This window comes from Mercenaria mercenaria, chromosome 3 (assembly GCF_021730395.1).
Source record: "Mercenaria mercenaria strain notata chromosome 3, MADL_Memer_1, whole genome shotgun sequence".
In the NCBI taxonomy this organism is placed as follows: domain Eukaryota; kingdom Metazoa; phylum Mollusca; class Bivalvia; order Venerida; family Veneridae; genus Mercenaria; species Mercenaria mercenaria.
Genome location: NC_069363.1, coordinates 67,868,599 through 67,876,054, shown reverse-complemented (window position 1 = coordinate 67,876,054; position 7,456 = coordinate 67,868,599).

The window sequence follows — 7,456 nt, the reverse complement described above, 5'->3', positions numbered from 1 at the left end:
TCTACCAAACCCTTGCACACAATTTAATGAAACTTCACACAAGTGATCAGTACCAACCCTAGTTGTGCATGGTGCATGTTACATTCTTTTAGATAAATATTCTGCATAGTTATGGGACTTTGTTTTTTGTTACTATAGTGTATACATACAGTCTATATACATACAGTCCACATAATTATGCAATCTTGTGTGCGTCAAATTGCAATGGGGTGGGGGGGGGGGGGGGGGGGTTTACATTCATCACCTTTAGTGTTAGCTCAAGTTATAATTTACATAGATTTATATAGGGAAAAATTTTGAAAATCTTCTTGTCCAAAACCACAGAGCCTAGGGCTTTGATATTTGGTATGAAGCATCATCTGGTGGTCCTCTACCAAGATAATTCAAATTATATCCCTGGTGTCAAATATGGCCCTGCCCCGGGGTCACATGGTTTATATAGACTTATGTAGGGGAAAGCTTTGAAAAACCTCTTGTCCAAAACCACAGGGCCTAGGGCTTTGATATTTTGCATGTGACATCATCTAGTGGTCTTCTACTAAGATTGTTCAAATTATCCCCCTAGGGTCAAATATGGCCCCGCCCCGGGGGTCACATGGTTCATATAGAGATATATAAGGAAAAGCTTTTAAAATCTTCTTGTCAATAACCTACATAATAACATTCAAATTTGGACCACATGAGTGACAAGATTAACATTGACATGAGTTGACCTTGATTTTGACCTAGTGACCTACTTTCACATTTCTGTAGCTACAGCCTTCAAATTTGGACCACATACATAGTTTTGTGCACCGGAAAAAACTTTGACCTTGACACTGACCTAGTGACCTACTTTCACATTTTTGAAGGTACAGGCTTCAAATTTGGACCACATGCATAGTTTTGTGTTTCGAAATGAAATTTGACTTTGATTTTGACCTAGTGCCCACCTTTCAGATTTCTCAAGCTACAGCTTTCAAATTTGGACCACATGCGTACTGAAAAAAACTTTGACCTTGACATTGACCTAGTGACCTACTTTCACATTTCTCAAGCTACAACCTTCCAATTTGGACCACATGCATAGTTTTGTGTACCGAAAAACACTTTGACCTTGACATTGACCTAGTGACCTACTTGCACATTTCTCAAGCTACAACCTTCAAATTTGGACCATATGCATAGTTTTGTGTACCGAAAAACACTTTGACATTGACATTGACATTGACCTAGTGACCTACTTCCACATTTTTGAAGGTACAGGCTTCAAATTTGGACCACATGCATAGTTTTGTGTTCCCAAATGAAATTTGACCTTGATTTTGACCTAGTGACCTAATTTCACATTTCTCAAGTTACAGCCTTCAAATTTGGACCACATGCATAGTACCAAAATGAATTTTGATCTTGAGATTGTCCTAGTGACCTACTTTCACATTTCTGTAGCTACAGGCTTCAAATTTGAAGCACATGCATAGTTTTTTATACCAAAATGAACTTTCACCTTGAAATTGATCTTGTGACCTACTTTCACATTTCTCAAGCTACAGCTTTCAAATTGGACCACATGCATAGGCCACATGCACAGTGATGTGTACTGAAATGAAATTTGACCTTGAGCTAGTCTTGAAATTTGGAACAATCAAAAATGGCTCAGTGGTGGGCGCCAAGATCACTCTGTGATCTCTTGTTAGGTTAGGTTCGGTTCTTCACAAAAATCATTTACTTCATTGTCATTAAAAATGCAAACATTATGTAAGATACACGCAACTAACAGCACTATGTCACATACATAAACATGTAGTCCACTAACTCAACATAATTTCTGATACGATGGATTCTGTCTCGTCTGATCAGCTGTTTATTTTGGAAAATGAAGTCATTTATTTGTCAAAAGTAGTAACCATTCTTTATTATTGTTACAGCTCAGAAGCCTTTGAACTGTTAGCATATACTGATATAGGTAACGTTCTCCATCATTTTAAGTTACTCGATAAAGCGTTTGGACTACAATTGTTACTCGTGTTACTCAGGTAAACTCGGGTAATCTGGACAGAGTTACACGCGTTTGTATGCCGAATGCGCCCATTGTAAATTACATAATGTGTGATGCTGGGATCCAGCTATCAATATAATGAATCCAAATCAGCCACAAATAACCCATATCCTATTATTATTAGCAATTCAACAATAATTATAACAAAGATAGCACGAAAAGGGAGTCAAGCACTATCTGTGCTTATGTGTTACGTTAGCAATACAGCAAATATACAAATTATTCTGACACCATGGTAACCAAAGTTCTGCATGGATTTCGATTCTTTGGGCAATTTTAAAAGGGGGCCACCCAAGAATCATTCCTGTGAAGTTTGGTGTAAATCTGCCCAGTGGTTCTGAAAAAGACGACTTTTTTAGAAATTGTTGGACGATGCACGACGGGCATCAAGCGGTCACAAAAGCTCACCTTGAGCATTTGGTTCCAGTGAGCTAAAAAGTGATGCTTTATTTAGATTAGAAAGTGAATCGTATTATACAATAAGGTAATCTAAGGTAAAATATCCTTTTATTTTGTTGACTGAAGAAAACATGTCGGACATATTTTTGTAAAAATTCGGTGCACGTGTGATTTGTGTTACACAGTTTAATGACAGTTTTCTTAGAAAACTAACGCTCAGCTCATTTAGAGCGGGTTCGGGTCTGGCCGGCCGTCAGCAGTAACCGGCCACTGGGCAGAAACGCTCTTTATTTATGCCGTTGTTGAGTCAATTTGCGCAAATACGGAAGTTTTCACTCCGCCATTTTTTGAAATCTGAATATCAATGATATTCAGTACGTTTTCAGTATTTTAGGGACAGATTTCGTTTTAGCAGCAGTAACTTATCTATATTTAACATTTGACATGTATAATTTATTAAAATTTCAAGGTCAAACAAAATGTAGTTTCGAGGAATCGAGTTTACAATCTAATCAAGCAATATCGTATAATCTATGTTCGTAAACGCTTGATGGAGGTTGAAGATGTTTTGAATCTATTTTAAGAGTGGCCGAGGAAGGCCGACGAAATTTTTACAATTCTTGTCAACTCGGACACTTGCACAAAAAATCATTTAAGAGAAAAAAGTACTTTAAATATTATTATGATATCTATAATAAAATGTTACATACCGATATACAGGTATAAATAATTGTTTTATAAATAATTGTTTTAATAAGAAGAAATCACGCATTAATGATCCCACTTAATTTGCTCTAATTAGTGTTAATTTGCATCCATCAAGTTTATAATTCATTCATCGATTATCAACTAGAAAAAAAAGCTAGATATTTTCAGACTGGATTCACATGCTTTTCAAGAGCAGTGTAATGTTTGTTATTTTGGCGATCTTGTTGTGAACCCCAAACTGCTGCATTTTTTTTCTTATGACTAATATAGATCTAGATATTTGTCCAGATATGAAAATAACATATTATAACTTCTACTTTGTGTGTTTTGATCTGTAAATGTACACAAATGAGTTGCCTAGATTTAGCCTAATAATACGTTTGTGGGCATTGAGGGCCGATCGCATTAATCTTTGGAACAACTCTAATTCTATAAAAAAATATTTCATTATTTTTCTGTCTTTTATATAGAGTCGGCATTTAGGTAGTATTCAGTGTGCAAAGGGCCGGCCGCGGGCCTCCGTGGCCGAGTGGTTGAGGTCGCTGACACAGAACCACTTGCCCTTCACCCAGTAGCCCGGGGGCCTTTTTCCACTATCAAAAGCAGGCAAGTCGCCATTGTGTCAGTGTGACGCACGTTTAACCCAACAATCGGTGTTCCAGTGTTTACTGGGCATGTGTTGCATTTGTGTGAAATTGTGTTGAAATTGAATGACGAACACGTAACATCTTTTGTGTGTTTCTATTGTTGATTAGATTTTTCAGATTTTAGGATGACAAAGTAACAGAAGATTCATAGAGCATGGTCACTATCTTAAATGATTAAGGATACTGACCATGCTACTTCTGTTACTTTCGTCTACATTCTTAAATTCTGAAATTTATTCGGCATTAATTTTTAAAGGATTTATGTACAGCATGTGACATAATCTACATGTTTGTTCCTGCGAATTTATGTCGTAGATATGTTTCAAATGAATTTTGGATGCTTGATTTAATTCATTAAACAATTATTACGTTTTCTATCAAAACAGCATCGTCTTTTTAAAAAACTTTGTCACGGCCGGTGAAACCCGACTGTGCGCAGCGGCCGACCAGCATCGAAAACGGCCGACATGGGCCGACGATACTAGACAGTTCTTGCATTGACTGGTTATCAATTCTTACAACGTTTTACCGCAATTAACCCCTGAAAATGTGCGGGACAGTCTGATCTATATTTAGACTCACTAGAATACGAAATCGAAACTAGAATTTTCCCAATACAGTATTGAATTCATTAAACGGCCGAATAACCCGGAACCCGCTCTACACCGACATATCTTTGATTGATGAATATATATTTTGTATAAATCTGAGCGAGGTATGGTACCAAGTACTTGTCCCGAATATTTCTATGCATTTTCTTCTAGTACACTGTTGGGACATGCTTTTGAGTGTCATTGATACTTTATAATTTACTCGGTGAGACATCTTTTCAACACCATTAGTTTCTTTTTGATCCCCGTGCATTTCTCGTGTTGTTACATCGATCTCAGTTTTATATAGGAATTTTACATTGTCAAAATAGCATAGTCCTTAACGACAGGAATTTGCAACTACTTGACATTTGACCAAAGTGTAACATTTTACCTACTGGCAACTACTTGACATTTGACCAAAGTGTAACATTTTACCTACTGGCAACTACTTGACATTTGACCAAAGTGTAAAATTTACCTACTGGTGGCTTTTCTTGATGAGGTTAACAACTGATGCTAGTTTAATGAAAATCTTTCAAACCTGTCAGAACCCAGGTACAGATGGATTTAATTATTACCTTATACTGCCAAGTGTAAGCTTGTTAACAGTTGATGTCAGTTTCATGAAAATCTAAGCATTAACATACTAAGATAGGGGTCATATCAAGTTATTGATCGGAAAACATTTTCCATGTTCTGGCCTTGTGACCTTTGACCCAAAAATCAAAAGGGGTCACCTACTCTCCATCACCCTATGAAGTTTCAACGTTCTATGTTAAGTGGTTCTCAAGTTATGGATCTGAAACAGTTTTCCATGTTTTGCTCCCTAGGACCTTGATCTTTGATGGACCAAAAAATCAAGAGAGGTCATCTGCTCTGCATGTCCAATGGACTCCGATCATACTATCAAGTTTCAACATTTTAGGGCAAGTGTTTCTCAAGGTATTGTTTGGAAACGGTTTTCCATGCTCAAGCCATGGTGACCTTGACTTTTGATAGCGTCATCTACTCCATAAGCCCTATCACGCTATGAAGTTTCAAAGTTTGAGGTAAAATGGTTCCCCAGTTATTGATCGAAAATAAAGTGCGACTGACAGATGGACAGGGCAAAAACAATGTCTCCCCAGTGTGCGTTACCTTGTACACAGAACCAAAGTGTGTCATTGATGCTTGGGCGAGTAGAATAGCTAGGTATCACTTTAGCTACAACTAGAAGATGCTTTGTAACAGGATCGAGTCAAAGAGACACTGATGGTTGGCTGCAATGGGGATCATCTACTCGGCATGTCCAATTATCAACATTCTGGGCCTAGTGATTCTCAAGTTATGGAATCATGAAATGGTTTTCCATGTTCTAGCCCCTATGACCTTGACCTCTGATCCAGTGACCCCAAATAAATAGGTGTCATCTATTCTGCATGTCCAATCGTCCTATCGAGTTTCAACATTCTTGGCAAGGTGGTTCTCAAGTTATTGATGGGAAAGTTTTTCCATGTTCAGGCCCCTGTGACCTTGACCTTTGCTCAAGTGACCCTAAAAACAATAAGGGTCATCTGCTCTGTAAGTCCTATCATTCTATGAAGTTTGAAAGTTCTGGGTCAAATGGTTCTCAATTTATTAATCAGAAAGTGTTCTCCAGAATCTGGTCCCAGTGACCTTGAACTTTGATCAAGTGACCCAGAAATCAATAGCAGTCATCTGCTCTACATGCTCAGTCAATCTATGAAGTTTCAACATTCTGGATCAAGAGGTTCTCAAGTGTTAGATTGTGACCTTGACCTTTGATCTAGTAACCTCAGCAAGAGGGCCCTAGGGCGCTCACCTGAGTAACACACCGTAACAGTGTAAACTTGTTTTACCTAGAGATTTCATGGAGACAAATATTCTGACCAATTATGTTCCCCCCCACACCACCACTTGGAGAGACATTGTTTTATAAATACAAATACAAATAAATGGCTTTTATGTAGCGCAAAAATTATAAAATATTCTATTGCGCTTTACAATTACATAACACACATTTAAAATATACACATACAAAATATGAACAGGATTCTAGAGCTTAGATTTAGAGATTTGGACATGTATAAATACTATTTTACACCACTTCTGGTATTTTGTATTTTAGCAAGACTACACTCATTGTTCATGAAACTGCCTAAATAAATGTGTTATCAGTTTTGATCTAAAGCTGGCTTCAGACTGAATGTTTTTCAGATAGCTAGGCAGATCGTTCCACCCTTTGGGACCAACGACTGCCATAGATCTGTCTGCTAATTTTATTCGCTGTCTAGGGATGTTAAAGTTAGTGTCACTTTGTGAGCGAAGTTGTATCGTTGTCGAGTAGGTACAAACATTTCCCTCACATATACTGGAGCTGTACCATTGATGACACGGAAGACTATTACTAAGACTTTGAACATGACTCTAGCCTTAACTGGAAGCCAGTGTAGTTCTTTCAGAAGTTTGGCACTTGGTTGTTCATAGGAAGCATTCTTGACAACTCTAGCGGCATGATTTTGGACTCGCTGTAGTTTATTGATTTGGTAGGCTGGAATTTCTGTAAATAAACAGTTGCAGAAGTCAATGTGAGAATGAACCAATCCATGCACCAATGATTCAGTTGACTTTTGTGCCAGATGTTTCCGTATAGCCATAAGGTTTCGTAACTGCACATGAGCTATCCGACACTTTTTCTGAATGTGATGGTCAAATTCGAGTGTATTGTGTCATAGTTACACCCAGGTCTCTGACATGATCGACGCATTTTACGTCACACCCACCAACATTAACACTTGTGATGTTCAATTTCGCTAACTGTTGGCTTGTTCCATACACATTATTATTTCAGTTTTAGACTTTTTGCCGTCTGTCCATACGTCGCACTTCATTTCCAATCAATAACTAGAGAACCATTTGACCTAGAACCTTAAAACTTCATAGGGTGGCAGGGCTTATGGAGTAAACACCCCTATTGTTTTTGGGGCCACTCCATCAAAAGGTCAAGGTCACAGGGGCCTGAACATGGAAAATCTTTTCCAATCAATAACTTGAGTACTACCCACAATGTT